The sequence below is a fragment of the Lutra lutra genome, chromosome 1 (assembly GCF_902655055.1).
Source record: "Lutra lutra chromosome 1, mLutLut1.2, whole genome shotgun sequence".
Classification (NCBI taxonomy): Eukaryota; Metazoa; Chordata; class Mammalia; order Carnivora; family Mustelidae; genus Lutra; species Lutra lutra.
The window spans coordinates 56,082,800-56,106,557 of NC_062278.1; the positions used below are offsets into that span (position 1 = coordinate 56,082,800).

The window sequence follows — 23,758 nt, forward strand, 5'->3', positions numbered from 1 at the left end:
AAATAAAATCAATCCCCTCACAGTTAGGAACTCTGTTAGACGGAGCCCTACCTCGAGCTTGTTTTAGAATGTCCATGCCCTTCGAGTCAGCAGTGTACGTTCTAGGAATTTATCCTAAGGAAATAATTAGACCAATGGCAAAGATGTACATTCAAGGACATCCTGTGTGTTGCTGTTTATCACAGTCCCTGTTTGGGTTTGGAGTCTGAAAGCAGGACTTGCGTGGATCCAGAAAGTTGATTTACAAGTTAACCCCTAGAAGCAGGAGGGAGAGAGTTAGGGAAGAAGGAAAAAACAAATATAGGGGGTGGACATCCCGGCTACAGGGGCTCAACCCTCCTGTGCCCTCAGGGGCATCACTTAGAAGGGCAGGAGGCTGGAGTGTTTGTTTATTCTTCCGTTCTGTCTGCCTTTGGTGAATGTTGCCTGGGGGCAGGGTGACAACACACACACACACACACACACACACACACACACACACACACTCTTTCTCTCTCTCTCTCTCTCTTACTTGCGACTCCTTTAGTGTTGGAAAAAATCCTGTGCTGACTTGACCCTGGGGCATGAGCAACAGGTGAGTCTGAGATTTTCTGACCCTTTCTGTTGCAGTTGTGACCGAAACCAGAGGCAGGCCAAGGAACCTGAGCCTGGGAACGAGAGGCATCCCTACAGCCCAGTGTGCAAACATCCCAAGCTTCCACGAGTTGGAGACTGCTTCAGTACAATGTTATAGATCCATCCAATGAAGTATTTTGCAGTCACCAATCATTATGATGTCTATTTACATTATCATTATGATGTCTATTTACTGACCTGAAGAGGCATTCACCGACAACCAAAAAAAGCAAGTTACAATGTGGTATATAAACTAAACATTTACTTTTATTAAAAAAAAAATCTATAAACATACAGATGTTTCCCACGTTCTAGGACACAGAATGGACACAAAGGTATGTCGATTGCTCCATAAAGCCTGTAATTTAATTTTAGAGATGTGGACATTTTCACATTCTGTCTGCAAAGTAGCCAGCGCAAGGGTAAGGTTGGTGGGGGGATGGGGTGGGGGTGGAGGGAAGGGCAGGTGACAGCCACAGCAGCCTCCCCACCTGCTCACCCTGGCTCCTTCTGTTACGCGGTGGGATCTCTGGGCGTCAGCCACGTGGTTCCAGGTTGCTGGCCTCATCCCCCTTCCCTGTCTTTGAACGGCTTCTGCGAAGTGGTGATAAGGCAGGGAGGGGCTAGCAGTCTATTCGAAGGCATGAAAGGGAAAATACAACATCTATAGTACAAAGCGTGTGGCTAGTCACGGGTAGTTCGTTTTAAAGATCTCATCTTTTTTCTTTTTTTAAATCATATTAAAAGGGACTGGTAAGACTGTTAGTGCTAATGCAAAAGCAGCAGAAGCAAATCTAAACATTTCAATGTATGCGAATGTGATTTCCTCAAGACCTTGGAAAACTAGATGATTGCATACATTGGTAGAGACCCACATTCCCTAGGAAAAACGGTTTTCTCTGCATGGTGGAATCTCAAATTAGAGTCCTTTGTTGGCTTTTTTCTCACACATCCTCAAGAATTGTGTTCGATGAGAAACAGAGCATGACGATGAAGGGGGTGAGGAGGAAAGATAGAGATCTTGTCTGTCACTTTAGGTTTTTGTGGGAAATGGCCATGAATAAACACACAGAGAGAGGGGTGGTTCCAGAGCATCTCTATAGGAATGCATTGGGAGGAGGAGGCTGAGGCTGTGTTTCATAGCACTAGATAAGACAGAGACAGTATCACTTCCACCTGTCCCTATGGCAAAAATGAAGGAGAGTAACTTCTAGAGAGTCTGGCCAGTTTCCCCTCCCCCACTTCCACCAGTCCTTGAAAACTCCTTGAGACACCTTAGAAGCTGACTCTCCTGGTCACGAGAGTCTAGATGGGGATCTCACCTATCTCCATGACTGACTTCACGAAAAGGCTGGAACATGGTTAGAAGCAGACTTTTGAAGAGACTTTCTCTGCCCGCCTCCAACAACACTGGCCCAGTTAAGGTGATCTAGCTAGTGATATCCCGATTGTGAAGAACTCTTGTTTTCCCCATGTGACATAATGCAGCTGTAGCTGCTTGTCTAACTAATGTAGACCTGTTGATCATGGGCCCTCATGCCAAGAACCAGCTATTTTTTTTTTAAGATTTTATTTATTTATTTGACAGAAAAGAGAGAGAAAAGAGAGAGAGAGAACACAAGCATGGGGAGCTGCAGAAGGAGAAGGAGAAGCAGGCTCCCCAATGAGCTGAGAACCCTGATGTGGGGCTCCATCCAGGACTCTGGGATCATGACCTGAGCCAAGGCAGATGCTTAACCAACTGAGCCACCCAGCCACTCCTTTTTTTGGTTATTTTATTAAGCTTGGTAGTACCTTGTTTCTTGAAAATGAAAACACAATTATTTCCTAATTATTTTTATATGATGCTATTTATAAAGTGCCATATGTTTTTAAAATATATGAGAGCCCTGGCTGAATTGCAGTTATAATGAATTCTGTAAATAGAAGTTAACAAATATTTAGACTTTTCAGCACATAAAAAAGGGCACGGAGAAAAGGGACATTATTTAAATTTATATACTTTAATGAAGAAATGGTTCAGTTGTCCTCCCTCCCTCCAAAGCAATGATTTTCAGGCTTAGATTCCCACCACCACATGGTGTCACCAATTATCCAAGGGAGGCCATAGAATGCCATTGCCTTGTGCTTAGCTCATCACGTTCATGACTTTATAGAGCCACATAGACGTTTGTCAAAGACAGTCATTTAAAACACAGCCTGGCAGGTTAGCAGGAGTGGTGGGACTGGAGGGGGACCTGGGAGGCAGGGGTGGAGCAGAGGAGGTGAACACTGGTTCATCAGCCCAGGGCACTGGCCTGCAATGACCTGAAGGTGGGAGAGTGGCGAGTGAGGCAGGTGCTTCCTTCCTGCCACTGACCAGTCCCAGAGGAAGCCTCAGTCCCGGAAGAGAGGCAGGAAAGTCACGTGACAAAACGATGCTGCTCCCGGACAATCTAATAAGGCTCTAAATCAGCCACGCTGTACACCGTGTGTTGTTTTTCCTATCCTTACTATCTGAAATCTTCCCTCCTTCCCTCTGCTCCCTCCCTTCCTTTCTTCTTTTTGTTTTCTGTGGCCTGTCTCAAACTCAGACTAATCCAGATGTATTTCTACACCTCCATTATTATTATTGGTAGCACTAGGGGATATTAACCTTTACAAAATATTTTAAGTTTTATATTAACCTGGCATTTCCACCACTCTGTCAGTATCTTCCGCTGCTATCTCCATCCCTTCAGGTATCCAGGAAATTTTGCTCATTATTTCAAAGGAGAATGTGACTCAGTGGAGAGCAGGGGAGAGAGGGTCAGCAGGTTACACCTAAGCCCTTGGGGTATGATGAGCACTTCGAGGAAAAACAAAATCTTTAGGAAGGAGAATATTATAAATGGTGCTAAGGGAAGAAGGATTCTCTGGGAACTGGGAGGGGTTTCCCCAGCCCCTGTAAAGAGACCAGAAAAGAGAAGACAGATGTTTCCTTCTTGTTAATAACTAGGAGACTGAGAAGCAATCTTAGAACTGGGTGACGGATACAGATAGCGGATTGAGCTCAGGGACAAGAGGACCACAGAGAGGGACTTCAGTGAAAGGAAGAGGGTCTTTACGCAGCCTCACAGAAAAATTCCCACACCTTCAAGTAGGTGCAGAGACAGCGGGGATTGTCATGGGTTCCAAAGGTGCCAGTTGGACAGAATGGATATGCCACCAGTAACTTGTGGGGGTCAGCAACTGAGGACAAGGGCACGCCCCAGCAGACATCCGTGTGGAGACCCTTGAAACCAGGTGCCATCCACCCTTATCAGACTCACACCTTGGTTCTCTTTGAACCCCAGAATTTACATTCATCTCTGGAGGAAGAAAGCGCAGGATTGACTGAGACAGGGTTTCTAGGCTTGAAATAGACATTAAATTTAGTGGTAGGAAATAAACCATGTTTTAGTACGTCTGAATTACGAACAAGGTTCATGTCGCCTATGGTGTTATTCATCCTTTAGTCTGTTGCGTAGATGTTAGAATGACTAAACGTATGGTTGTAGATTTTACCATTTCAAAGCATTTCTATGAACTTGTTCAAGATGTGATCTTCCTCCAAAGTGTATTGAGGTGTCAGGAAGGGAATGATGCTCATATCACTGAGGAAGACTCTGGGAAACAGGGTGAGTGAAAGTAAGGAATGCACTCAGCATCACAGAGCTGACCACTAATCCTTTTCTTTCTCTAGAGATTTTATTTATTTGTCAGAGAGAGAATGAGAGAGAGAGAGAGAGAGCACAAGCAGGGGTATGGCAGGTGGAGGGAGAAACAGACTTCTTGCTGAGCAACGAGCCTGACATGAGACTCGATTTCAGGACCCTGGGATCATGACCTGAGATGAAGGCAAATGCTAAACTGATGGAGCCACCCAGAGGTCCCCCATCAATCTTTTCAACCCATCCCACCACCATGCTTTTCCACCACCACTACTGTTCCCCTTCCCTATAATAACCATAAAAACTTTCAAGTCTTCTTTAGCATGATTTTTTTTTTTTACAATCTTTTAAAGCAAATTAAATTGTGTATTTAAAAGAAAATCAAGGCAATGGGGAAGGAACTTGCTTTGTTTTCAAATCTGTTCCATCTAACCCCATCATTCTTAAATATCATCAAATTGGAGTGTGTTCCAGTTTTTGAGGGAAAAGACCCCTTCTTATTAACCTTTGTGTGTTTTGTATGGAGTCAGATCAGGAAGTCATCCCCTGATTGGTTCATCCCTTACAGATTTGTTAGGGTGACATCAGCTGAAAATACCCAGAAGGCTAGAGCTGGGAAGATTTTGGGATCACCCACTCAACAACCCCCTGCATGTGTGGTGAGAAATGTAGTGAATGTTCAAGGTCACCTAGCCAGATAGGGGCACAACAAGTAGTAAAAATGCCTGGTTTCCTTATTCTCTCTACACTGCACTGACAGTTCGCTTGAGCAAAAATAAATTCAAATCTTGATGAATTTAGCAATACCCCCTAAACTCCATTTATATATTTAAAAAGCCCTCAAACCACCTCCCCCTGGAATTTTTTAGTACACAGTGTTCTCCTTACTTGAGATGCTTTAAAAATTTCTTCCACAGAGAAAAAAGAAGTCACAATAAATTTCTCATATTGAAAATGTCAAGTTCCTGTTTGTTAAACGATGATGTCAGGGACTACAAAATATGAATTTCTGGTTGGATATAAACTCTACAAAGACTTGGATTCCAATATCTGCAGAGATAAGAGTGATAACTAGGAAGTTGCTTTGCGTGAGTTGTTTTGAAAGCGTTGTTATGACTGTCATTGTTTACAGCAAGGCTGTATATGTGCACGGCTGAGAGAGAGATTGCTGTTACTGATATTTGTACTCATATTTGTCACTGTCACCTGGCTCCACAGCGGATATTGCCAAAGGGTCTCATTCTCATGCAAGAGGCTGTGGCTGACAATGGAAAGGACAAGGCACCAATATTTGTTGAGTATCTAATATATTTAAAGACCATGCTGGGGGATTGGTATTTCCACTTCTGCAGGACACTGGCTGGCCGGCTGTGGCTTGAACATGCCATGACTAACTCCCGTGTCATTCACTGATATGGCCATTCAACATATAGTCTACAAGGAAGCACTGGGCTCCCAGGTGTTGTTCTAGGTGCTGGGGATAGAGCAGTGAACAGAGCAGACAGACTCCTTACATTGCTAGAGCTTACATTCCAGTGTGGTGGGGGATGAGGAAGACAAAAAAATGCAAGCAAATAAATGAACAAGCTAATGACTTTCTTTCTATGCTGTGCTAAGCACTTAATTGTACCATATCATTTAATTATCAGAACAAGCCATGTGGGTACTACTATTCATTTAATGTTACAAATGAGTAAAACGAAGGACAGAAGGCATAAATAACTCTTCCCAAGCTCTCGCAGCCTAGGAGTGACGGATGAAACACTACCCCAGGCAATCTCATTGCGGGGCTCATGCTCTCAACCATTACATTCTACAACTTTATCAAAACCACCCAGTAAATGCTAGAACCAGGGCTGGTAGGGGAAACAGCTGACATACTTAGCAAAGTTTCGGTAGGCACACCCAGGATGGACAACAAGTCTGGAATAGGGGGGTCTAGAAAGGTTTTCTGGAGAAGTTGAGGCCTGATCTGGGTCTTGAAGAACAAATCTTGAAGGGCAATGCCAGCCAAGAGGGCAAATTTAATACCGTGCCTGGGCTGTGGTGTGTGCGCTAGCCACGAGACAGGAAGCCTGAAAGAAATCAAGAAGAAAATCAGAAGAGCTTTGGGTGCTACCATAAGGAGCAGTTTGGCTTTATCTTGTAAAGGTGAAGGGAGCCAGTGAGTGATTTGAAGAAATAGAGCGATATGATCCCATTTGCATTTTAAATGGGATTTTAAACTCCTTTGGGCTCCCTGTCTGCTAGGGGCTTGGTAAGAATTGAATCTCTTTCTCTCCTATCCCCTAACCCCAACTCCCAGTGGAAGCCTGGGCCAGGCCTGTCATACTCACCCTAGACGTTCTACCACCAGTAAAATATGCTATCCATGATATAAAGAAATATTTTGAACTGGAATGCAAGCTGGCTAGAAGATCTCATGGTCAGAAAATATTCTGGTTTATAGATCTTTTCTTTTTCTTCTCCTGCTTTTACTCTACCTAATGTAAACCTTGAAGCTGACAAACTAAGAGTTTAAAAAATTTCACAGGACCCCCTCAGCACTTATCATCAGCCCTAGAGCCTGAGGACTTAGTAGAGCTGGGAAGGAATCCAAGATGTTTTTCTTGCTGTCCTTCCTTAAGAAAGTGGTCTTGCAGTGTGAAGAAATCTTGAGCTTTGAAGTCTGATAGAACTGGATTCAAATTCCTCCTACGAAGGCACAAACTGCATGGTAGCATAATGACACTTTTCTTTCTTGTTTTTTTTTTTTTTTAAAGATTTTTATTTATTTATTTGACAGATAGAGATAGGCTGAGAGGCAGGCAGAGAGAGAGAGAGGAGGAAGCAGGCTCCCCGCTGAGCAGAGAGCCCGATGCGGGGCTCGATCCCAGGACCCTGGGATCATGACCTGAGCCGAAGGCAGAGGCTTTAACCCACTGAGCCACCCAGGCGCCCCTTCTTTCTTGTTTTTCATTATTTATTTATTTATTTATTTTTTGGAAGGGTGGGAAGGACAGAGGGAGAGAGAGAATCTTTTTTTTTTTTAAAGATTTTTTTTTTTTTTAAAGATTTTATTTATTTATTTGACAGACAGAGATCATAAGCAGGCAGAGAGGCAGGCAGAGAGAGAGGAGGAAGCAGGCTCCCTGCTGAGCAGAGAGCCCGATGCGGGGCTCAATCCCAGGACCCTGAGATCATGACCTGAGCCGAAGGCAGCGGCTTAACCCACTGAGCCACCCAGGTGCCCCCTTTTTTAAAGATTTTATTTATTTATGGAGAGAGAGAATCTTAAGCAGGCCACACATCCAGTGCAGAGCCCAATGCAGGACTCGATCTCATGACCCTGAGATTATGACCTGAGCCAAAATCAAGAGCTGGACACTTAACAGATTGAGCTACCCAGGCGTCCCGACGTTCGTTCGTTCTTTCTTTCTTTCTCTTTTTATAAGCAAGGGGGATAAAGCTCTTCATTCACACTTTGCTTTTTATGCATGAACGAACTCTGGGAGGACACACAGAAACCAACACCAAATGGTCCGGGGGCTAGGAGAGAGGAATTGAGTAGATCAGGAACAAGGGAAGAAAAATTGTTCATCTTCATGTATACATATCTTTAGAACTTTGAGTCAAAAGTGACGGAAATACAACTACTCATTAGATTGTAGCAGGAACTGAGATAAGGCGCGTTAATAATAAGACCCTCAAACACAGGGTGAGAGACCCAGTTCTTGCCCTCAGGAGGGTCATGGAGCTCAGTATGTTTGGATTTAATGATGAGGTAAACCCAGGAATGTCCTTCTTCTTGGTCACAGTGCAGAAGGCACAAGATGGTACCAGGAGAAGGCTATTGAGTTGACCAGAAAGTGCGACTAAACATAACACAGAAAAATAAACATAACACAAAAAAAGACAGTTGTCTCTTCCAAAATGATCAGCAAGCAGCCACTCTTTTCACTCTTTATGGTCACAAGTAGATTTGTACACTGGAGAAGTACCTCATTGTTTCCAAGTGGGAAAAATTTGGACATTGTCCTTGAAAAAATCTACTGCCGAACTGATCTAGAAGTATACTGTATGATTTTCTTCCGAGCCCAGACTTATTGGTGAAAAGCCTCTTTGAGAAATAGTGGGTGAATGGAAGGGGCAAAAATCGGAAAAATGGCAAGTTTCAGTGACTGAAGGCGATAGTTGTGGAATTCTTTGAATTCTTTGTAAAAGATGATCAATTCCCACAGTGATTCATGGGATTCATGACTCAACATTTGCTCCTAGTTTCCTCTTAGCAAGTATTTATGGAAGGTCCCCAGACACCTAACGCTGTTTTAGAAGGTGAGTGAACTAAAGAAATACTGTATACATTCAGTCTCTGTCCTCAACATGTTTGTATTTTTTTTTTCCTCCTCTTGGCAAAAATATATCAAGCATCATGCAAATGAGTCTTCACTTATATGTAATAAAACACCAGGGCAGGGAGAAAGCCACCTTGGCTGGGGTTGTCATGGTGGGGTGGGGGTGTCCTTAGATGAGCTTGGATGGATGAGGCCATCCGGCTATGGAAAGACACCACAGTGAATTATTTTCAGTAATAACAGTAATCTCTATTTCTTCATGGTGAGACAAATTCAAATGTTAGTTGTACTTTGTACCAGAAAAATTAAGCGGTGGCCATAAAACCGTGTAAACATGAGGACAACTAATCTTCCTGCTTAACCATTTGTTCCTGAAGTCACTTTTTATATAATGAGCTGTTCTGAGAAAACCGGGGGCAGGAGCCTGGTTTCTGAAAACAGGAAATAAACTCTCTGAGGTGTGACAATTACATCTCCTGCTGCTTTGGGCCTTGAAGTTTGGGTGGGCCTAGCCGGCAGGAGCACTCCCCCAGGTGTTGACAGAAGCTTATCATGAGCCCCCTTGAAAGAGCTTGGAAAATTAGTTAAAAGTGGGGGAAGTTAGTTTGATGATTCACTGTTAAGTAGATTATAAATCTGGGGAGGATTCTTAAACAGTTGTGACCTTTCTGAGAATAATGTTTTTTGAGCGAAAATGCATGCACACAGACATATTTGTATAGGTGTATTCGAATTATTTCCTAATTTAAAAAAATAGCGATCCATTGATAAAGCTGCCCATCCCCCCATATCCTGAAGCAATGAATGAGCAGGGTAGAAACTTCACCAACCCCCTCCCTCTGCTCGTGGCACCCGTCATGCTGATGGTCCCATGTGGGGCCTCTGGGGCCTCGGAGGGGCCTGGCCGTTGGAGGAAATGAGAAATGCAAAGCAGGGACATCAGTGCTGAGCTGAGAAGAGGACAGTCATCTTTTGGGAAGTACGTTGCCCCCTCCAGACTACCCAGGCTTATCTCTAAACCTACATGCCCGGGGCGATTCCCTCGAATTAGGCCAGTGGTCACCATCGTGGCTCCAATAAAATTAATGAAAGGACTAATTAGATGCAGAATATTATGCTATGGTTACAGTCCACTAAGGAGTAAAAATGTGATGGTCTCCGCTTAGGAAGCTTATGGCCTAAAGGAAATACAAACAGACCTCAATTTCCTTTTTTCTCACTTGAGTGAATATATCTTACATTCTTCTGTCAAATCAGAAAGGCTCTGTCAGGGAGAATAAGCTCCTTTTCATATGTATGCACAAAGAAACCCGAGGGGTTAGAGCAGTGAGCTCGACAGAGTCACCCTCTCCAAAGGCTGCCTGAGGGCCCCTGGCAAGAAATGGCCTCCGCGGAGGGAATGTCCAGTCCCCTCTCGTCCCTGGTCCTCACGCCAAAGCCTGGGTTGCCCGCCAGAGCACGGAAGAGAGTCATCTTCCGAAGATGGAAAATGAATGATTGCAAACCCACTAAAAAGAGATTTTCCTTGACTTACCTTGACGGAAATGAGCGTCATTTCCGTCATGAAATGATGCTCCCTCACCCCCGCGGACTGGAAGCTGTGATGCTGGAGGGAGAGGCTCTGGGCTCCCGAGGAGAAGAGCCATCGCTGATGGAGAGACACACAGATCCCCATGCTCTTCTCGGAGGGCAGTCCTCTAATTTCAGGAAGAATCGAGAGACAGGGTGTTCTTTCTGTGAGTAACCCGGAGTGCAGGTGCGCGGATCATGAATTGGAGAGTTGGCACCTTTCTGAGAGTGAGCACTGATGAGACCACCAAGCGTGGTTGTTCCCTAGGTTGCTTTCAGTAAAAATTCAGAAGTATTTGTTTCGAGAATTTGTTGGGCTGTTTTCTGTGGGTGCCCGCCTTGCTTGACTCGCTGTCTGGCCAATATTCCTATGCTTTCCTTTCCTCTCACGTCACAGATGTGGGGGTTTTCTCCCCACACCGATGATTCTCTGAGACCAGCTGAGTGTCCTACAGTCCAAGTCAGTTCTGACACTATCTACCAGCAGGTCGTCTGGCTCCCATGTGTGAAGAACTCAGGCTCACAGGGCGGCCCCTGCGACACCCACCGCAAGCTCGAGACGATCACCTGTATTTCTGATCAACTGGCCACAAATAGAGGTTCCCGAAAGCTTCTCCTTGGAGAACTCAGGAAAACACGTCCTTACACTTACCTGTTTATTACATAGAGTCTAATAAAGGATACAGTTGAACAGCCAGATAAAGAGATACATAAGTTGAGGTGTGGAAGGGTCCCACAAGCAAGAATTTCTTTTCTTTCTTTTTTTTAAAAGAGATTTTATTTATTTATTTGTCAGAGAAAGAGAGCAAGCTTGAGTAGGGGGAGAAGCAGGCAGAAGAAGAAGCAGGCTCCCTGCTGAACAAGGAGCCTGATGTGAGACTCAATCCCGGACCTTGGGATCATGACCCGAGAAGAAGGCAGATAGATGCCTGACTAACTGAGCCACCCAAGCATCCCTTAAGTGCAAGAGTTTCTGTCCCGGTGGAGTTGGGGTGGACCATCCTCCCAGTGTGTGAATATATTCAGCAACCCAGAAGCTCTCAGAACCCCATACTTTCAGGATTTTGTGGCGGCTTCGTCACCTACGCATAACCAATCTTAACTCAGTCTCTAGCTTCCTCCCCTTTCTGGAGAATTCGGGGTGGAGTTGAAAGTTTCAGGCTGCGACCATGGTTTAGTCCTTCTGGTGGCCACGCCCCCTATCCAGGGGCCCACCAAGAGTCACCTTATTGGAACAAAAGAATTCCAAGACAGGAGTTCTGCGTCAGGAACTGGGAACGAAGACTGAAGATGAGCAGGAATCAGGGGAGAAACAAATACATATATTTCTTATTGTTTCACACCTGCCATGTCAGTTTCCCGAAGATAAAGGCCAAGAGCATGCGGTCTGTTCAGAGTTCGGCACTAAATTCATACATATAAAAGAAGGGGTGTATCAGAGCGAGGCAAATCCTCACATATCCTCCTGCCGTTTTGCTCCAACATTAGGTAAGGCTGGGTGACCACGTGGATGTCACATGGGAAAACCTTGTGACCCTCAGACTCAACTTCCAGAGCTTGTATTATTTTCTAAGCCCCATTGAGCTGGTCCCCTCCCACCTGGAGTGTGATCTGGGGTTGTCCTATTTGGTGCTTGGGTTTTAGCTTCTGCTCTGCTTCGTGATCCACATTCCCCCAGCTCTATGCATTTTTCTCTTTTCCCAAAGTCCCTTGATTAGATAAGGTCAGCCCTTATTCTCTGCTTTTGTGTCTCAGCTACACACTTGGCTCCTTCTCAATTTTCTACTCTGAAAACCTTCAATTTTGTAACTCTGGGGAAAAATGCAATAACTGGGGTGGAGAGCCTATTGTAGCCTTTCGAGCACCTCCCAGACACCTGCTATGGGGGTGGCACGGGTTGTGGCTTTTGCTTTCGGGCTCCTGGCAGCAGTATTTTTCATAAAGCTGGGTATCCCAGGTGCTGTTAACTTTTCAGGTTCCAGTATGGGAAGGAAGCAGAAAACAGAACAAAATGTACACCAATTGAAGTCCTTTGGAAAAATAGCTGAAATCATCTGAGTTCTGGGCCAACATATGTGATAAAAATTGCTTGATTATCATTAAGGCTGAATGTGACCAGAAATACTCAGGCCTAATATCTGGCTATTAATGAAACTTAAAGGTCCTTTTGATAAAAACAAAACAAAACAAAACAAAACAACACAACACATCCTTCGTGTCTTGTCATTGCATCTGAAAATTCACATTTTCATATCCAGAAGGACTCTGTTCAAATGCAACCATTTTGGGGGTAAGTACTCACGTGAATGAGACACCATTAATGTGTGAGACGTGGTGAGTGACACCGTGTCCTAGATGAACAGGCTCTGAAAAAAGGCAAACACAGATAAGGAATGTTTTAGACACAAAGAGAGCCTAGGAGGTTTTCGAGCTGTGTTGTCAGCTGTGATAGACGCTGGCTATGTGTGGCTGCTTAAACTTAAATTCAAACTTAAATTAATTAAAATAAAATCAACAATTCAGTTTCCAGTCACATCAGCCATATTTCAAGTGCTAAGTAGCTGCATGTGGCTACCATATTGGACAGCGCAGATATAGAACATTTCTGTTATTACAGAATTTTTTAAAAATCATTTTTCTATTACAGAATGTTTTATTAGACAACTCTGGTCTGGGGTAGAAGAGACTTAGTGGAGAGGGCATGTCTAAATGGACTGTGTCTATGTTGTGCTTAGAATCCCAAAAACAATGAAGAAAGTACTGGGAAACAGGTAGGGGAGGGGGAAAGACTCCAAGGGAGAAAGGAGATCATACAACACAGCAGTGGCAAGGAAACAAAAGGCAAACATTGCCTACTTTGCGATTTTTCTGGGAGTCTCTTGATTATGTATTCTATGAGGGAAAAGCAGAATTTTCTAGCAACTCACTCCTGGGTTCAAATTCCAGCTCTGCTAAATACTAGTGGGGTGGCTATGGGTACTTCTTAATCTTTCCTTATCTGTAAAATAGAAATGATAATTCCTACCCTGCACCACCATCAGGAAACTCAAAGGTAACATACGTGAATCTGGTCCGCCATATGTGCTTGACAAATTGGAGCTGTTACATTCCAGCACCCGGGTGGTCATTCCATAAATGGTTATTGAGTTTAATTGAAGGGGAGGACTTCAGGGGCACTTGGCTGGCTTAGTTGGTTAAGCGTTGTCTGTGGATGTTGGCTCAGGTCATGATCTCAGGGTTGTGGGGTCAAGCCCCCATTGAGCTCACACTGGGTGTGGAGCCTGCTTAAGATTCCCTCTCTTCCTCCCTCTACCCGTCCCCCCAGCCTCCCTCTCTTAAAAAAACAAAAACAAAACAAAACAAAAAAAGCCGAAGAACCAGAGCACTTCCTATCTCTCTTTTTCACGCTCTTGCTTTCACTACAAAGAAAGATCCTGTGAGACACTGTACAAACTCAGACGTTACTGGTATTGCAAGAGTAATTAATACGAAATAGGATCAGAATACAACCATACCTTGGAAGCTAATCCTTTTAAGTGAATGGAACTGAAATATTGTAATTCACGAAATAACACTAAAATGGTACTGGTTGGACAGTTAATGCCTGTTATTTATATTTGTTGAATTTTTTAAAATTGCGCCTTTCACAGAATTGCTTGAGGGCACAAGTTCAAAGCATTAGTACATTAATTATCATAAATGAATCATTACACAGCAACATAATTAACAGCTTAGCTACTATATTTTTTAAAAAATCTTTTTCAATGGTAGCCTCAAGTGTTCCTCTGCTGGAAAAGTTGGCTAAAAGACAAGCCGCTGGGTAGAAATTGCGATGTGAAATAGAATCATGTGAATTCATCTCATCCATTCTACTGACTTTGTACTGAAACCAATGTCTTTTTAAAGACATTTTATAATCTTTTATAGGCCTGCATTGTGGTATTTTTCTTTATAGATATCTAAGAAGACTATTAATCTGTCCCCAGGTACCAAAAAGCAGCATCTCCCTAATGTGTCATGTGAAACATTTTATTCTTTTTCTGAGAAGTTTTTAAACTTCGCTCCAGGGAGGTCAGAACCACTAAGGGTCTTGGAGGACCAGAAGAAGGATAGAATGTATGAGCGGACATGAGTTGGGACACCCTCTTCCCAACTCCAACACTCTCTTTCCAATTGTGATTGAGCAAGCACAGCTGAAATTTATGTACTTAATTAGTTTTCTTTAATTGGGTTTGAAGAAAAGTCTCTAACAATTTAAAAATAATTATTTTGAAAATCCACTTAATTAGGTAATTCTGAATTTTCTGTTCACTTAAGTCCTGTAGTTCTCGACTCTCAATGCCAGATTCTACCCCCACATATTTTGATTTAATGAATTTGCTGGGGACCCTGACATTTTAAAAAATTTCCCCAGAGGATTTTAACTTGCAGCCAGGGCTGAGAACTACTTTTTAGTTCAGTTGCACTGATCTCTTTTTCAGTAGAAGTGAGTAGGAACTATGTCTTTTTTTTTTTTCCCCTGCCAGAGAGTAGAGTTCTGCCCAGGATAATTAATGTTTATGGAAACTACTTTATTCTTTCTTCCCATATTCCTAACGTAAATCAACATTCCCACCTTCACACCTAGCAAGAAGAAGTGCTAGGACTCTCGAACCATTCCCCTTCACCAGTTAACTCTACTGATTTATATCGTTATCAGGAAGAGGTGCGTTTCATTCCATTATGATGGTCTATTTTTGTATATCTGTAAGTGCCCATATATAAATGTTAGTGTCGAGATGGCTAAAACAGTTGTTAGAGTGTATTTTGCCCTACAGGTGTAATTTTTTATAGGGAAATTGAACCTATTTTTGAGCCTTGTGCACGTTAGGTTCACACGGAGTGATTACTACCACAATAGGAACCCAGGCATTTTTCTGCTTAACTGTTACAATGTGTGTAAACATCCATACTACTACTATATGCCATGTGCTCTGAGTTGGGTGTCTGCCATCACCAAGATTAAGTTAACAAGGTCAGTATGCCAGGGCCTTTTTCTTACCGCTTTCTAGTTAAGTCGCTACAAATTTGGTAAATAAGTCCCAGGTGAACAAGATAACCTCGTACGATACTCTGTCCTGAACAGGAGATATATAGCATTGGAATGTGTGACTCAGACAGAATAGAATCTCATTCTTTCCTCTCTTTCTCCCTCCCTCCCTCCCTCCCTCCCTTCCTTCCTTCCTTCCTGCCTGCCTGCCTGCCTTCTTCTCTCCTTCACTCCCTTCCTTTCTCCTGCAGGCTTTTGAAATACGCTAAATGCAAGGAGAGGCTTTCTCCGAACTCTCCTTATCTGCCTAAACACAGATCTTCTGAAAAGAGCTCAGTAGTCACAGATTTCTTCCCCGGGAGTTCACTCAGACAGGGAGGACTGACTCATCATGGGAGAGGAGAGTAAAGGTTGATGTCATATCCAGAAAAACTTTGTCACAAACTATCCTACTTCTCATCTCTTCTTCTAAGGGCCCATCCATCTTTCCTAAAGATCGTTTGTTCTCCCTTAAGTTATGCCCTTAACTTTCTACCAAGAAGGTGTTAATCCTGAAATCAAAGTCACTTCTTTGACTTACCCATTTTCCCTTGGGTGTCTTCCATGTGTACATTTTTATAAACTTCTGTGTGTTTTTTTCTCTTGTTAATTTGTCTTTTATTATGGGAATCTCAGCTAAGAACTCAGAAGTATAGAAGGAAAATCATTTTCCTTCCCCTCGTACCCAAGCCCTTAGGTAATGCAAACAGGTGTCGGTTCCTCTCCACAGTGGCTACAGCATCAACTCATGTACTTACTACCCTGGTTTCCAGTTGTTTCTCCTTGTTTGTGGCCATGGGGAATTTCCTTTACTTTTAGTATTCTCAGATAAAAAATTTATCAGGATGTTTATTTATTTTATCTAGTGTTTGAAGTTGTTTAGTAGATGGAGGATTCATTTTATTCAGTCTATAATGTTGCTGAAACGAGCATCTAACCAGTTTTTCTAATCAAATATTTGTGCGGCTGGTGGGCCCCTAGGACACCCAACACCTCACTGATCGGGAAAAGGCCCGGGCAGGGAGTCCCAATGACCAGACCCTGCATGCTCTTCTGCCCTCAACAACCATGTCGTGATGAATGTGAGACGTCTCTCAGCACCACTCAAGGCATGGGCCCAGGGGGAAGACAACCATGGCAGAGTACTTCCGGTGAATTTTCCTGGACTCAGTAGGTCTCTCAGAGTCTCCTGCTTGTGACGCTGGTATGCTTTTGTTCTTGAGCACCATAACTTTTCACTTCTGGGTTTCTTCTGAACTTGCTCCATCTTAGGTCCTAGTGGGCTGGATTTTAGCACCTGACTCAGATTTGTTTTTTCCATCTGTCACCCCTCCCTCTGCCATATCCCAGGATTCCAGTTTATGACCTCTCTTCTAGAGAAAGGATTTTGCAACTCTTGTCTCCTTCTGGGTGTTAGTTCCTTTTAATATTTGGCTCTGACCCAGGAACATATTGCACAACTGCTTTGGAGAACTATGGGATACCCAAGCCATCGATCCTGGGACTTAATTTGCCTCAGTGCCTCAAGGCTTATGGTGGGAGGGGACACATGCAAAGAATTAAAGGATTTTGTCAAATATGCTAGTTTCTTGAGTTAAGTCACTGAAAGAAGGAGTTGAGGGGCATGACTCTGCAGCTTGCAAGAAAGAAACCTTATTATGTTGAAGTACAGAGCCTGTATGTGAGTATTTTAACAGAGCACTTTATTTTAAATTATTTTAAAATTACTTCCTTTTTCTTGAGCTAAGAATGTTAAAATTTCAATTTCCAGGCTTTGAGTTAAAGTCCTTTAACAAGCACAGTGGGTAGGAGGTTCTTGGTCCCTCACAACGAGCTGCTCATCCAACAGTCCTCTGAAACAGAATCAGCAAGGGCTGGCTCTACAGAACAAGCCAGGGTCACCCATGCAAAAGGTTGGTTAATTCAAGTATAAATCAAACAGCAAAGAGACAGCAATTTGCTACAAGTGCCCCAGATGTTCCTAATGAAGAATGCCTTTTCTTTTTAGAAAGGCTTAAGCTGGTTGACTTTAAAGATATCCTGCAAACCTCAAGTCCTTAGGTGCCTATTTCTGGGTAAACATGGGGGATCAGTTAGCAATAAGAAGAAAGGCAATTTCTTAGTTATGTTAAAAGAAAATTTCCTGCAGCCAGCTTACCGATCTAGGAGGCTTTCATCCAGTCATTCATGAATCAGGTAACATCCAATCTAGAGGATAGAGAGAAGCTCTACAAAGCTGTAAAGGGCAAGAGATGTCTGTAATCAAAGTGAGTAGGAACAAGGAAGTTATACTGGGCATTTGATGTTCGGTTAAAGCAAGATTACTTTTTCTCCACGGAGCCAAGAGAAATCTTGGAACCGGGTCAGGTAACTTGTGCCAAGCAGGCAAGTGCTGATTGGTTGACATAGGCCTTCCTTTTCTAGGAGAGCCTAACAGGAACTCAGTCAAATTTTGGTTTGCTGCTATGGGTGGGCTTAGCATGAGTGCCTCCATTTTGAGTCTCACTGGTTACTTTAACAATAAGGAAAGGAAAAGAACTTTTTTTTTTTATTGCACAGTACAGATACTGAGATTTTTTAAAAATTTTTTATAAACATATATTTTTATCCCCAGGGGTACAGGTCTGTGAATCGCCAGGTTTACAGACTTCACAGCACTCACCTTAGCACATACCCTCCCCAATGTCCATAACCCCACCCCCCTCTCCCAACCCCCCTCCCCACAGCAACCCTCAGTTTGTTTGGATATGGTTTTATATCCCTTAGAGGCTTGAAAGGGAGAAAAAATATGCCACCCAAAATATGCCTCTTTGGTATAAGGATTATTCTGAGAAATAGGCACAGAGAAGCTTTGAAAATAGAGTAGAAGTCACACTACTGTAAGGAAAATTTCTATTTAAAGGAAGCCTCTGGGGCACCTGGGTGGCTCAGTTGGTTGAGTGACTGCTTTCAGCTCAGGTCATGATCCTGGAGTCCCATATCCCGCTCCCTGCTCGGCAGGGAGTCTGCTTCTCCTGCTAACCTCTCTCTTCTCATGCTCTCTCTTTCTCTCTCTCTCTCTCTCTCAAATAAATAAATAAAATCTTTAAAAAAAAAATAAAGGAAACCTCCATTTGTAAGGGTGTCTCCCTCTGTACCAGGAAGAGGTACATGACCTAGTCACCAGAAACTCTCGTCAGCGGAGAAGGCACGGGCTTAAATCTGAGCAATGATCTTACCCTTGTTTATGTGCTCTGCCTGCTAACTTCCTGTAACTAGCCTTCCCTTCCCCCAACATCTTTCTTTTGGCCTTTAGCTAAAGATGTTATTCAAGGTGGTGGCATCAGACGTCTTGGAGAGTTTCTCAGTTTTCCCTGACATCTCCCATGTATACATACAGGAGGTATACGTATTAATACATTTGTTTTTCTCTTGTTAATTTATCTCTTATTATAGGCGGTTTCAGGCTAGCAGGATAGAGGAGAATAGTTTTTCCTCTATTGTAGGCTCACAGTGTCAACCTTTCAAACTGACTAAATCCTTGAGAGATCAACACTCCTTTAAACCTTGGACAGCAGGAAGTTTCCAGTCCTTCTTTCTCGTGTCTACTGCAAGTCAAACATCTTACTGATGCCTCTCACTTCTTTGCACCTTTCCAGACAGACTGACTATAACCAGGTGCTCAAGATGACAGGGAGACCATATTTTCTGAACAGTGACTGTCTTACCTTCCTGGGCAAAAGAATTTCATGGAACACGCTGGTAAGTTGTGTTAACGTATGTGGGCTCATTTCTCAGGCAGAAACCAGTGGATTTTCTTCCATTATAAGCTGCAGTGAGTCAGAGACCTTGTAGGACTTTTTACCCCTCTTTTAAGAAACCAGATAGGCTCTTTTGTATGCTTGCTTTTTACTGGCATCCTGGGGCCTGTGCCTGCTTCCCTTTCCTCTGTGAAGCCTCCTTGCCTTCTTTAACGATGGGCTGATTCTGAGTAATCTTTTGGCATCAGGTGACATTCACCTCCTTTAGGAAGTTCTCCTGACTTCTTTTCTACTACTATTGTCCACTTCGAGTCCCCTGCCCTGAGGATTCCCGTGCTAGCTGTCACTGAGCATCATCTCCTTGAATGTCTGTCTCCTCCCTCAAGCTCGTGAGCTTCTAGAGGGTGAAAATTGTCTTAGAATAGTATTCTTTTCTGCTACTCAGCATCTGACACACAACATAACACAACACAATTAAAAAAAAGATTTTACTTATTTATTTGAGGGAGAGAGGGAGAATAATCAGGGGGACAGGGTAGAGGGAGAGGGAGAAGTGTAATCCCTGCTGAGCAAGGAGCCTGATGCAGAGCTCAATCCCAGGACCCTAGGATAACGACCGGAGCTGATGGCAGAGGCTTAAACACTGAGTCGCCAGATGCCCCACAGCACATTTTTTTTTAATGTAAACTTTTTCATGAAGCATTACACAATGCAGAAAATGACATGAATCACACATAGACCCCTCAGCTAATTTTCGGAGAGTGAACAGAACCCATCCAAGAACCAGCACCCAGATCAAAGAACAGAAACTTTTCAGGACCCCAGCTGAGCTCCCTGTGCGCTCCTCCGTAGCTGCCCTTCCTCCAAAGCTGACAGCTAGGCTGACTTCTAACACCACACATTAGTTTCGCCTATTTTTAAACTTTATATAAATGCAACAGTGCCATTTGTATTCTTTTGCATTGCTTCTTTCATAACGTTATGTTTGGTAGATCCATTCAAGTATTTTCATGTGTATGTCTGTTGTTGGTTTGTTCTCCTGTCTTGATAGTATTCCATTGTGTAAATAAATCATTATTTATCCAATCCACCATTGTTGGGAATGTTGATCTCCAATTTGGGACTATTATGAATACAATTGATACGAACATTCTTACACATGAGTTTTGTTGCATATGTACTTGCATTTCTAAGAGTTAAAAAGAAAACTACAAGCCACAAATGGAGTCATTTATGTTAAGGCCCCATGTCACCAAGATTTGGTACCTAACTTAACTGCATTTTCAAACTCCTTGGGAATGTACCCTCTACCCAGCTAAACTAAAATTTCCTGGGATAATCCCTGAGGTGCCCCTTCCCTCCTTGGGAAGGTGACCTCACCAAAACAGTGCATTCCTTATAAAACAAAAACAAAACAAAACAGGCCAAAAAACCAAAGAACCAAAAAAACAATACAATCCTTGCTAACAAATCTCTCCCTTTTCTAAGGGCCCTCTGCCATCAAAAACTTCCTTTTCTGCAGCTCAGCAAATTTCCTGGTACTTGCTAGGTGGGATGCTGCCCCACTCATGAATTACTTAAAGCTAATTAGATCTTCAGATTTACTTGGTTGAATTTTGTTTTTTAACATAAGAAAAAAATGGATGGATCATAGGTTTTGCCTATTTTTTGACCTTTCATAGAACACATCAAGCAGTTTTCCAAAGTGGTTGTACCAATTTTCATTTCCAGCAGCAACGGACAGGGGAGTTCAACAAATGAGTTTTGAATATATTAATAAGAAAGAAAAGGAGCTAAGAATGCTTCCTCACTAAGCATGGCTCCTAAGGGGGGCACAGTGTCTCCAGCTGCCCTGAAAAAATAAAAAGGCTTCTGTTCCTTCCTTTTTAATTTTATTCTTGTATCTGTTAATGAGTGACTTAGGCGAGGGCTAAATGGGAATGTAGATAAATGCTACCTTTGAGAAAATCCCGAGGTCATTGAAATAGGGCTATAATGTGGATGTTTCCTTTGCCGTCTTTAGATTATAACTGCTGATTACCATCCTGGGAACAACTAGCTTGGCTGGAATATGGGGTTGTGAATAATTCTGCGAGTATATTTAACTTCTCAGACATGTGTGAATAATATATATCTTCCTTTGGGGGATGACTTTCAGACTCTCTTCTTGCTGTGCACATATCCTAATCAAAGGTAATGGTGAAGGTAAACACTGGAGATCAGTTATGGTGCAGTTCCGTTTGGCTCTCCCACCAGTGCCACCTGCCCCTCCGCCACAGCCAGAGGACTCTGCTCCGAGTCCGGCTGGCACGTTGGCTGGCACGTTGGCTGGCACGTTACAGGAGCTCTTCCCAGCAGCGTCCCCGGGCGGAGCTCAGCAGGTGGCGATTGAGTTAAGTGGGGAAAAAACTAAGTGTCCATAAGAGGCGCCGTAATTGATTGGGGGAATCAGTGCTGTTCTGAGAATTGCTTGTTTGCTGGAGGGCAGCTTCCATTTTAGCTTAGAATCTGCAGAGCATCGGCCTTCCCAGTGTAGCCAAGTTTCAGTTCCTCCGACAGTCTCTCCTCTGGGGTGTGTGTCAGGTGGAGGCCCTGTGTCAGGACTGAACGAAGCAGCCCTCACGCGTTATCTCAGATGTGATGCAAACCCGGTTCAGCCTGAACTCAAGCCACCGCACAGTCTGCAGCGCCTGTCCACACGGTGTGTGAAAATCCGGGAAAAGTGGGATTGGCACAATCTCAGTGGCTTCATTTTAACGATTAGAGAAAATGTAGCGGGCATGTGCAAAAATTTTAAACCTTTAGGATTTCTGCCATGCTGTAAGTCTATACTTAGGGCATGTGGGGGGTGGGGGCTGGGGGATGGGGAGCAAGCGCTAGGCTCTTGGCCATTGACATTAATACTGTTAAATCCTCCATTTCTGAGTTGTGTTCTCTAGGACAGATAGCTCCTATCAATGGTAATACGCCAACTGAATTAAACAGGCCAGAAAATTTCACTGTCTTTAAATTGGATCTTTGTGGATTAATGGCATTCAGTTCGACACATACTTATTAAAAGAGGCATTGTGGAAGAGACAAATACAAAATAAATTCCTGCCTCTATCAAACTTTTAATCTCAGGCTATATTGACACAGAAGAGGAGCCTATGATCCCTATTGCGTCTGCACCTGTCTTCTCTGGGAATTAAGGCTTTTCCACCTCATGGGAGGACCAGTTGAGAAGACTTAGGGATCCATAGTCATAGACCCATGGATTAAGACTTCCAGAATGATGGGGTTCAGGCCATGCTACACTGAAATAAACCTCCCATATGGAAGGTGTTCTCCCTGTACGAGGAAGAAGGAAGACATTCCTATCAAGAGACAGGAAATTAGGGGCCAATCATCTGTACAAATAAACCTATAAAACTAATCCTTATCTTTCTAGTTACTTCTGTACCAATTACTGCTTCTGATCCAAACACCTTCGCCTTGCCTATTCTTTGTTTTTACTTATTTTGTTGTTTCTTTGTCTAAAAGGTATAAAAGCTTCCTGCTCTGGTCACTTTGAAACTTCAGCCTCTAGTGAAGGCCCCATGGACATGTAAAAATTCAATAAAATTTGTGTGCTTTTCTCCTGCTATTCTGTCTTATATCAATGTACTCTTTAGGCCCAAAGAAGGTAGAGGAGAATATTTCCTTCCTTACAGATCACTTAAAAAGCCCAGTGAATTCTAACTCTTTCTGTGGTCAAAATGAACGCAACACTAAATATATACTAATGTGTGTGTGTATATATATATATATATATATATATATATATAATACTAATATATTAACAAAGAGAATTCAGAAATAATGTACCTAAATTGATATATTTAATTATTTTGTACTTTTTTTTTTTACATTGATAAGTTTTTAATTTCTATATTCATGCAGACATGAGATTTCCTGGGCTGGGATAGATCATTACTCCTTATTCATTGATTTCCCCTCTGTCAGTTTTCCCCCTTGGAGGGATATAATGAGAGCAGACCATCATTCTACACATATGACGGTCTGTATTGTGGTGAGGAACCTCCAATTTCCCCCCCCCAAATATGAATCTGGGAGCTTATAGAATATATTCCCTCCTATGGGCCAGAAATAAATTTAATCTCCCTAATGAAAGCAAAGTTCCCTTGGGAAGAGAAGGAGAAGATCCTGAATTGCTACCCATTGAAATATAAACAAATGTCAATAGGGGAAAGAGAGAAGACAGTCATCTCTGAATGTATAAGCTCTGGAATGTGTCCAAGGCTTTGGGTCATGCACCCACCCCCACCGCTGACATGTAACCACATAATCCTGGGAGGTAAATCTCTTACTATCTATCCAGTTATCATATAACTTCTGTGGCCTGTCCTTTAACCAGTTCCCAGCGACATTTGCTAAGAAGGCCCTAAGGATGCAGAAACAGGTGTATTCCCTTTCTGGCACATATGTGAGACATACCTCTGACTCAAGTGGTTGTTTAAAAGAAATATTTGTAGCGTACTCTTCTCTTTTAATCACTGATTTCGTTCATCAATTTAGGTTGGAGTGGAAGATCCCAAAATATTTCCATATTATATTTTGGGAGAAATTTATCAATTTTTTTACTGTCTTGGTGTCCACTATACCTTGCAGTCCACTATACCACCACTTCACAAGGCTGTGGAGAGAAGCTGCAGAATGGGGGTCCTATGTCTGGCATTCAGTGCTCCTGAAGGTAGGCATTTGGTTGATCTAATACAATAT

At 42.9% G+C, this 23,758-nt stretch overlaps 1 long non-coding RNA gene across 1 annotated transcript; it reads left to right on the plus strand.

Annotated features, from left to right (window-relative positions):
- Positions 1 to 9,913: 9,913 nt before the first annotated feature.
- Positions 9,914 to 19,438, plus strand: LOC125096777 (uncharacterized). The gene is made up of 3 exons (XR_007126390.1): positions 9,914 to 10,356; positions 16,239 to 16,938; positions 18,896 to 19,438. It is a non-coding gene; the product is annotated as an uncharacterized LOC125096777 (long non-coding RNA).
- The last annotated feature ends 4,320 nt before the right edge of the window (positions 19,439 to 23,758 follow it).